At 42.4% G+C, this 9994-nt stretch overlaps 1 pseudogene; it reads right to left on the reverse strand.

Moving 5' to 3' along the window:
• Positions 1-9642: 9642 nt before the first annotated feature.
• Positions 9643-9761, reverse strand: LOC115082838 (annotated as a pseudogene).
• Positions 9762-9994: the final 233 nt, after the last annotated feature.

A 9994-nucleotide genomic window follows, 5' to 3' on the forward strand; every position in this document is an offset into this window, starting at 1 on the left:
CAGGATTCATCATTCCATGCAGAATGATGAACCCTGTGCTATGGGGGGGGGGTGAATGAGGGGGCAGTTGGGCAATAGCTTGCAGCTGGCTGCACCACAGCAGTGCAGTTTCCCCCGTCTCAATCATGCATGCATGGTTCTGTATTCTGTGGCCAGCTGCAGGCTTTTGCGGGCATAGCATCACCGTAAAAGGTGGTGCTATTCCCCGCACTACTGCGGCAATAATGTTCGAAACATTATCGCTGGCAGCGGTGCCACCACCAAAACATATTTTCCTCCCTAACTCCACTCCGACTCTTCCCCTTCCCCTAATTTAAATCTTACCGTGCGATAAGGCCCTAACGCGACTTGGAAAATAACCCCTTAGATTGTGAGCCCTTTGGGGACAGAAAAATATGTTATCCTCTTTGAAGTGCTGGAAAGTGGAATAAAAATAAATAAGTAAAAGATGCAGGGTTTGTGGCAGGAGATGCATGGTAAACAGGAAAAGCTAAGAAGCAATCATGTATAGATGACGACCCAGGCTACACTGTGGAAGGAGATGCTTCAGAGGATGCCCTGTCAGTTGCAGCCCTCACCAGCTCTGTACTTTAAAATGTATCCATGGATGCAGCCCCCACCAGCCTTGATGGTACCGTCACCATAGATGGCACCTCCCCAGTCTGAGCTCTCACCTGCCCCGTGGGCTGCTTCAACTATTCCTCCATCAACATCCATAGGGGTTCAACCTCTTCTTCTGCCACCACAATCTTCAGCAAGGCAACCTGCAGTTTCAACACAGCCATCACCTTCACCAGAAAGAGATGTTCCCCTTTCTCCAAGGGCACTGATGGCTGAGCAGATAGGTCCATCACTGCAGCTGGCTCATCTTCACAGCTGCATCAGAGCCTTCCAAGCTTCTCCAAGCTTTTCTAGTCCCAATGAGCCACTGCTCCCAGGTTCTGGACCATCTGCAGGCAGCATAAGCTGCAATAGGATCCTGCTGTGGAGGAGCACAAGAATTGGGTAGGCCAAAGCAACAGATGTCCCAACTCAAAAAAGAGGCCAGCCAAGGAAGGACAGAAACAGTTGATTTTATTGATCATCACATTGAGCACGCCATGAAAATTAATGCACCTTCACCTTCTAATTAACCTTTGTACACCCTGCAAATAAATGCATCTTCACCATCTGAAATGTCTCTGTTTCAGAGTGCTCTTTCCTGAATAGCTTGCTGTTGATTCAGGAGATGTATCACCTATAATTTCTCCTGATTCAGGTTGTGTGCTTCCTTTTCCGCCTCTTTGTCTAGATAATCTTCTAATCCCCCTGGAGGCCTCTGGTTTTGGTTACAAAGCATGCAGCAGGCTAGAAAGATCTCACAAATCTTATGGGAGGGAGGGGGTAAAGAGAAGGCATCTCCCAGATCTGTGCAGGAAGCAGAAACACAGAGTAGGCCTATGGTTCTCTCGATGACTGTCCTGGTCTGCCAGTAGGCTCTGTTGTAACAAGTCTCTGCAGCAGTCTGTGCGTTAGCTAGAGGGATCATGAGCCAGGTTTTGAGTGGATATCACCTATCACTTGTAGAGGAGAACACAGAGAAGACCAGAGTTAGATATCATTTAGTATTGGAAGGAGCTAGATCCCTGGTTGAGGTTGAGGTTGACAGCATTGGTCCAGTACTCTTGGACCAATGCTGTCAGTCTGCCTAGATATGAGGGAGACCAAAAGAAGAGGTTAGTTGCAGTGCGGTGGTAGACCCCAGTGAAAAGTCCTTCCTGAAAGGAATTCGTGATTCTGAAAGTTTATAGGCATCATGAATGGATCCCAGAAGAGGTTAGTTGCAGTGCGGTGGTAGACCCCAGTGGTAGACCCCAGTGAAAAGTCCTTCCTGAAAGGAATTCGTGATTCTGAAAGTTTATAGGCATCATGAATGGATCCCAGAAACCTGGACACAACATCTAAGATGATGCCCTTCACATCACAGACCACTTGTATGTTGAGGAGTAGAAACCCTTTTAGTTGTGGTAGGTGGCCACCCCCCTGGTGCCCTTATAGGAATGTTAATAAAAAGTGTACAAATTGGTAGAATCATTCAAGGTCATTCATTAAAATGCAATGTGCAGTTATCGCTACAAAAAAACACGGTCCAATTCAGGAGACTATGCAACCCAGACAACCTCAGCTCTCACCTATCAATAGAATTAGAACAACTGGACCTTTCAGATGTTGACATGGCTACCTCCTCATGGTTCAAGAAGAAAATCGACCATTTAATCCTACTCTCTGTTTCCTGTCTTTTAACCAGTTTGTAATCCATGAAAGGATATCGCCTCCTATCCCATGACTTTTTAGTTTTCTTAGAAGCCTCTCATGAGGGACTTTGTCAGATGCCTTCTGAAAATCCAAATACACTACATCTACCGGTTCACCTTTATCCACATGTTTATTAATCCCTTCAAAAAAATGAATCAGATTTGTTAAGCAAGACTTCTCTTGGGTAAATCCATGTTGACTGTTTTCCATTAAACCATGCCTTTCTATATGCTCTATCATTTTGATCTTTAGAATAGTTTCCACTATTTTTCCTGGCATTGAAGTCAGGCTCACTGGTCTATTTATTTATTTATTTATTTTATTTAACAGCTTTTAATATACCGGTGTTCGTGCGAGCACATCACGACGGTTTACAATAAACTTGAGAAAGGAGGAAATTACAAAAAACAGGGAGTGGGAGATGGAGCAGGAGCGAAATGAGGGGGGGAGAGAGAGGGAGAAGGTAAAGGAGGAAAGACAGCAGCTGAGAAGGTAAAGGAACGTAGCAGTATTTACAAGAGAGACTGATTAACGAGGGTCTATAGTTACCCAGATCGCCCTGGAGCCCTTTTTAAATATTGGGGTTACATTTGCCACCCTCCAGTCTTCAGGTACAATGGATGATTTTAATGATAGGTTACAAATTTTAACTAATAGATCAGAAATTTCATTTTTTAGTTCCTTCAGTACCCTAGGATGCATACCATCTTGTCCAGGTGATTTGCTACTCTTTAGTTTATCAATCTGGCCTACTACATTTTCCAAGTTCACAGTGATTTGGTTCAGTTTGTCTGACTCATCACCCTTAAAAACCATCGCTGGAACTGGTATCTCCCCAACATCCTTATTAGTAAACACGGAAGCAAAGAATTAATTTAGTCTCTCTGCAATGGCCTTATCTTCCCTAAGAGCACCTTTAACCCCTCGGACATCTAATGATCCAACTGACTCCCTCACAGGTTTATTGCTTCAGATATATTTAAAAAGGTTTTTATTATGAGTTTTTTCCTCTATGGCCATTTCAAATTCTCTCTTCGCCTTTCTTATCAATGTTTTACACTTAACTTGACAATGCTTATGTTTTTTCCTATTTTCTTCAGATGGATCCTTCTTCCAATTTTTAAAGGATTTTTTTTTGTCTAAAATAGCTTCTTTCACCTCACCTTTTAACCATGATAGTAACCATTTTGCCTTCCTTCCACCTTTCTTAATGTATGGGATGCATCTGGACTGCACCTCTAGGACTGTATTTTTAAACAATGTTCATGCCTGTTGAACACTTTTAACCTTTGCAGCTGCACCTTTCAGTTTTTTTCTAACTATTTTCCTCATTTTATCAAAGTTTTCCTTTTGAAAGTTTAGTGTTTGAGCTGTAGATTTACTTATTTTTCCCCTTCCAGTTATTAATTCCTTCTACAAAACAGGCTCACCTTTCTACAATAAGGGAACACGCCATCTCAATAGCAGGCCCCTCCCTATGGAATAATCTACCCACACAGCTCAGAATGGAACCTTCAACCCAGGCTTTCAAGAAGAACCTAAAAACATGGCTATTCCAGAAAGCCTTCCATCCAGTGAGTCAATGACACCCCCAGATCACTATGAACCACACCCTACCCCACCCCTCACTCCTAGTCATCTCACTCCTCTCCTTACCACCCACCCGTAGCACCTCCATGCTAAGCCCCCAAACTGTTGCTCCTCTTTCTGATCCCCCACACAACCTCTCTTACGGAGTCCTTATTCAAGTGTTCAATCTGCCAAGGGCTCTTCAATCACCCTCTCAAGAAGAAAAATATACTCCTATCTCATCATCTCAAGCGTTCTATGTATATCAAACAAGATTTCCAAATCGTTAATTAAGTTACTGTGTTACTATGTAAAATAATAAGACACCATTGTCATATTATTCCATGAGTTAATCTGTAAACCGATGTGATATGCCATATCGAATGTCGGTATATAAAAATAAATAAATTAGTTTAAATTTGATCATGTTATGATCACTATTGCCAAGTGGCCCTACCACCGTTACCTCTCTCACCAAATCCTGCGTTCCACTAAAAATTATATCTAAAATAGCTCCATCTCTTGTTGGTTCCTGAACCAATTGCTCCATGAAGCAATCATTTATTACATCCAGGAACTTTATGTCTCTAGCAAGTCCTGATGTTACATTTACCCAGTCAATATTGGGGTAATTGAAATTCACCATTATTATTGCACTGCCAAATTGGTTAGCTTCCCTGATTTCTCTTAGCATTTCATCATCTGTCTGACCATTTTGTCCAGGTGGACAATAGTATACTCCTATCACTATACTCTTACCCAACACACATGGGATTTCTACCCATATAGATTCTACTGAGCATTTAGTCTCTTGTATGATCTTTATCCTGTTGGACTCTATACCCTCCCAGACATAAAGTGCCACACCCCCACCAAGTTGATCCTCCCTATCATTGTGATGTAATTTGTACCCTGTGATGCCAATTATGTCAATCTCATCATTTACTGCTATATACTCTAACTCTCCCATCTTACTTCTTAGACTTCTGGCATTGGCATACAGATATTTTAAAGTGTATTTTTTTGTTTGTATTAACAACCTGCTTTTCAGTTGTTAGGGACATGGTAATATATCAATGATGTCAGATAAAGATGAAATGATCCATTCAGTCTGCCTAACAAGTGAGTTATGGTAGTAACTGCATCACTGCAGATTACCCCAATGTGCTTTAGTTTGCATGAAAAACAAAACAAATTTTAAAAAAATGAAAGTGGGGAAAAATAACAAATGAAACAAAAGATTATACCATTTTTTTTGGCTGTTGAATAATAAATTCATTAAATCATCTAGCATGTATGTATTTACCAGGACTGTGTAGCCAAAAAAAATGGTATCATTTTTTGTTTCTTTTGTTATTTTTTCCCCACTTTCATTTTTTAAAATTTTGTTTTGTTTTTAGTGCACACTAAAGCACATGGGGTAATCTGCAGTGAGGCAGTACTACCATAAGCCACTTGCTGGGCTGCTATTTCTATCTCTAAAAAATTCGCTCTCTTCTATAGATAAGTTATTACAATTCAATCTGTCCAAAAACTCCTGAAGAGACTTAGTCATATGGTTCTTCATATTTGTATAAATGTGCATACTAATCTTTAAACTGAGTAATGATCTCATCTGTTATATGTAGTTATACTGTACTGTTTTTATTGCAGGTTTTCTGATTTATTTTTGTTTGTTTGCCTTTAAATATTCAGCTAGGAGATTCCCTATCTTATTGCTATCTGCAAAACAATGTGGTCTCTGAAGAAATCATGTATTCCTGGATGTTGGCTATACAGTGAGTTTTATTTATTGAACAAACAAATTTATTGAACAAGGTAAAGCAGAAGGTACATTCCTTGAGGCTATGACTGCTATCATAGAGAAACCGGGGAGATATTTACTTTTAACCTAATTAATGTAGACTGTAAAAAATTACAAAAATAGAGATAGTGAAATCGCTGAGGAATATAAATGCATCAAAAAAGAGCCAATCATGAACAAAAAAAATCATATCCTTATATCTAACCAAAGATTCACAAAGATCATTTATTTACTTCTTAAAATTGCAGTTAACTGTAAACTATCATTACAATCAGCTACAGTATCTGAAGATTGGAGGGAGGCCAACACAACCCCAGTTTTTAAAAAAGCTTCAGGGGTGATCTTGGAAATTACAGAACAGTGAGTCCTGGGAAAAATGGTTGAAACTATTATAAAGAACAAAATTACTGAACATATAGATAGTCATAGTTTAATGAGACAAAGCCAAGAGAAGTCTTGCCTTATCAATCTGCTACATTTTTTTTTGAAGGCATGAATAAACATGTGGATAAAGGTGAGGCAGTTGATATAGTTTAGATTTTCAGAAAGTGTTTTTGGGAAAATTGAAAAGTCATGGGATAGGAGACAATGTTCTATTGTGAAATGAGAACTGGTTAAAAGATAAAAACAGAGAATAGGGGTACATGATCAATTTTATCCATGAAGAAACTTGAAAAGTAGGGTGCCCTAGGGATCTCTACTGGCACCACTGTTTATTTTTAACATATTTATAAATTAAACAAAGATGGGAACAACAAATAAGATGATCAAATTTGCTAATGCTACAAAATTATTCAAAGTTGTTAAATCATGAGAAGTGTGAGAAATTGCAGGAGGATCTTTGGAGACTGGCCATCCAAATGGCAGATAACATTTAATATAGACAAGTGCATAGTGATGCATATAGGAAAGAGCAACCCAAATTATAGCTACACAATGCAACTTCAAAAACAAAAAAAACACACCCGAAGGTAGGAAACATTTAAGGGGTGGGGAGGAGAGGGGAAGGGAGGTTAGGGTAGGGAGTAGGAAAGTTCCCTCCCAGTCTCCTCCTTAATTGGAGTGGACTGGGAGGGAACTGGGGAAGGCCCCGATGCATTGCTGTGCAAAAGTTGCCAAATTGGACCCCCCTTTGCGTGTGCCGCTCCTGATTTTATATCATGCGCGCACTGGCGTGAGCATGCTATAAAATCATGTGTCCATGTGCGCGCGCTGGGTAGTGCGCGCACATGGACGCATGCGTGTATCTTTTAAAAAATCTACCCCAATATGTTTAAGACAAATAGGAGAAAATATTTTTTTACTCAACACAAACTCTGGAATTTGTTGCCAGAGAATGTGGTAAAAGCTGTTAGCATAACTTGGTTTATAAAAGGGTTGGGCACGTTTCTGTAGAAAAGGCCATAAACCATTATTAGAGTGGATTTGGGAAAATCCACTGCTTATCCCCGGGATAAGCAGCATGGAATCAGTCAACTATATGGGATCTTGCTAGATATTTGTAACCTGAATTGGCCACTTTTGGAAACAGCATACTGGGCATGACAGAACTTGATCGGACCTAGTACAGAAAATATGATGTTTTTATGAACCATTATTTTTAGTACAACCAAAATCTCTCTGAAAAATTTCTCCTCAATCATTCAAGTCAAGGATAAAGACTATGGCAGAGAAGGTTGCATTCTGGAGATGAATGAATGGCTACATATATAGGGGTAGATTTTATAAAGTTGCACACATGCCTACTTTTGTTCGCGCACCAGGCGCGAACAAGAGTAGGCAGGATTTCAATAGATACGTGCGTAGCCGCTCATATCCATTAAAATCCGAGGTCGGCACACGCAAGGCTGCCCAAAATCGGCAGCCTGCGTGCGCCGAGCCACGCAGGCTGCCTGCTCGAAGCAGGCGTAACTTGCGCGCGCCGGGCCGGCTGCCGGCGCGCCATGTTCCGGTCTGGGGGATGGTCCGGAGGCCGCGGCCACACCCCCAGAACGCCGGAACCATGCCTGTGGCCCTGCCCCCAGATGACACGCTGGCCGCGTCACGCCCCCGATACGCCCCCACAGCTTCAGCTGAGATCCCCGAAAATTAAACTAAAAAAGCAAACATTTACCTGATTTGTCATGTATCCAACGAAGGATGGGTCCTGATGCCGGAACCTAGGACCAGACCAAGGCCCAATGCCGTGACCTGACCCAAAGGCTGGGACCTTACACTAGAGCCTTAGCCTAGGCCGAGACCCAGACCCAGGCCCGATGGGTCCAACATGACCCCCAGCGAATGCCATCATTGTGCTGCAAGCTGAAGAAAGAGAGGATGCCTGAAGAGGAGCTCCCTGGCCTGGGCTCTGAGGCCTGCGCCTGACCATGGGTAAGGCCCAGGCATTGGGTCATGGCCTCTGGGTCGGGTTGCAGTGTTGGGCCTGTGTCCGGACCAAGGACCCAGCTTGGAACCTGGCTTCCAGGCTGAGTTGCAACATTGGGGCCCAGCCTCCAGGCTGGGTTGTGGCATCAAGCCTGAGTCTGGGCCCTGGCCTAGGCCTGGCTTCTAGACCCAGCCTTTCTTTTGGGTCTCGGTCTGGTCCTAGGTTCCAGCATCATCAGGACCCATCATTCGTCTGCTGCCATGCCAATGGCTTCTGAGCTTGGCTCATTGTCTGGAGCACCCGTTCCACATGATGAGCCAGTGTCTTAGTGGGCTTTTGGCAAGGATATGCAGGTGATGGTAGAGGAGATGAGAAGGATCCAAGCTTACCTCAGGAGTCTGTTGAGTATGATGGGCTACCTCACTGTAGCTCTTGAATTCTTCAGCGTGAGGTCCCCACCACACCAACCAGACTCCTAAGCCTGAAACACCTTGTAAATAGTTTGAACCCTAGAATGTCCCAACCCTGTCCCTTTTCTTCACTACAATTGTAAATATTGAAAAGTTTTAAACATTTTAATGTTAATATAAATATTTTTACATTTTCAATTTAGTTTGGGTGAATAAATCCATTTTTCTCTATAAACTATGGTTTATTTTCAACAACAGTAAAGTCCCTGTAAAGATATCCTACTGCCATAACTCCGTGAACCACACATAGCCCTGCATGTCGCATGCAGGGCTATGTGTGGTTCACGGAGTTTGTCCATTAATTGCTACACTTGTCTTATTTACCCTTACATCAGCATATGTGGTTGGTTTACTTGTGTTAACCTTGCACCCCTAAAACTGCTACCAGTAGGGGAGATCACAAATCAAAAGGTACATATCAACAGGTGCCCCGTACCACCCCAAAGGGCACCACATATAAGAACTGGCAAGGGATAAGCAGGGGCTGTAAGATATGTATCCCCTTAAATTGTTATGGGTAGTAACTGCCGCTGCATGCAGGTTATCCCCAAGCCTTAGATATTAACAAAGTAACATTTTTATTGGGTGAGGAACCTTCTTGAAAATTCAGACAATGCTGCTTGATGAGCTTTTGCTTTTGAACTTGGCCATAGAAGCAGTCCTCTGCTTTTTCCCTTATGTCTGCATATTAGTACTCCAGACCATAAATGTTGGACCCAAGTTAGTTGTCCTCTGAATCAAATTTTCCTCCTCCCCCTCACTCTGTCAAAGTGGAGAGCGATGTCAAAGTAGAGCAGTTGTGTCAAAAGCATCATGGCTTATTGGTTAAGGATAGTAATCCTGATGCATATTATTAAGGGTAGTAACCACCACCGAGCAGATTACCCCCATACACCATTTTTATCCTTCAGCCGTTAGGGACCCACAGTGTTTATCCCATGCACCTTTGAATTCTTTGACTGTTTTTCTGTTCACCACCTCCTCTGGAAGGGCATTCCATGTATCCCTCACCCATTCCGTGAAGAAATATTTCCTGTCATGGGTTCTGAGTTGTCTCCCCCCCCCGGAGTTTCATTTTGCGGCCCTTAGGTCTACTGTTTCCTTTTCAACAGAAAAGGTTTGAAGTACATGCATCATTATAACTACAGTACCTGGTATTCCCAGGTGGTTACCCATCCAAGTACCAACCAGGCCCAACTCTGCTTCACTTCTGAGATCAGACAAGATCAGGCATATTCAGGGCAGTATGGCTGAAAGCTATTCAGGACAGTATGAATACTATAGAGATGGAATGCCTACTAGCCTTAAAACAGGTGTCAGATTCATGAACAGCACCCAGCCTAACCCTTTCCATACTCACACTGATTATCCTTACAGGTAAGAACCTGCTCTTTTGCTAAAGGCTCCCAGCTCCCATCTGCAAAGGGCCTGCTCTTTTGCCAAAGGCTCCCAGCTCCCATCTGCAAATTCATTTAAAGACTAAACCAAATG

This window comes from Rhinatrema bivittatum, chromosome 1 (assembly GCF_901001135.1).
Source record: "Rhinatrema bivittatum chromosome 1, aRhiBiv1.1, whole genome shotgun sequence".
Classification (NCBI taxonomy): Eukaryota; Metazoa; Chordata; class Amphibia; order Gymnophiona; family Rhinatrematidae; genus Rhinatrema; species Rhinatrema bivittatum.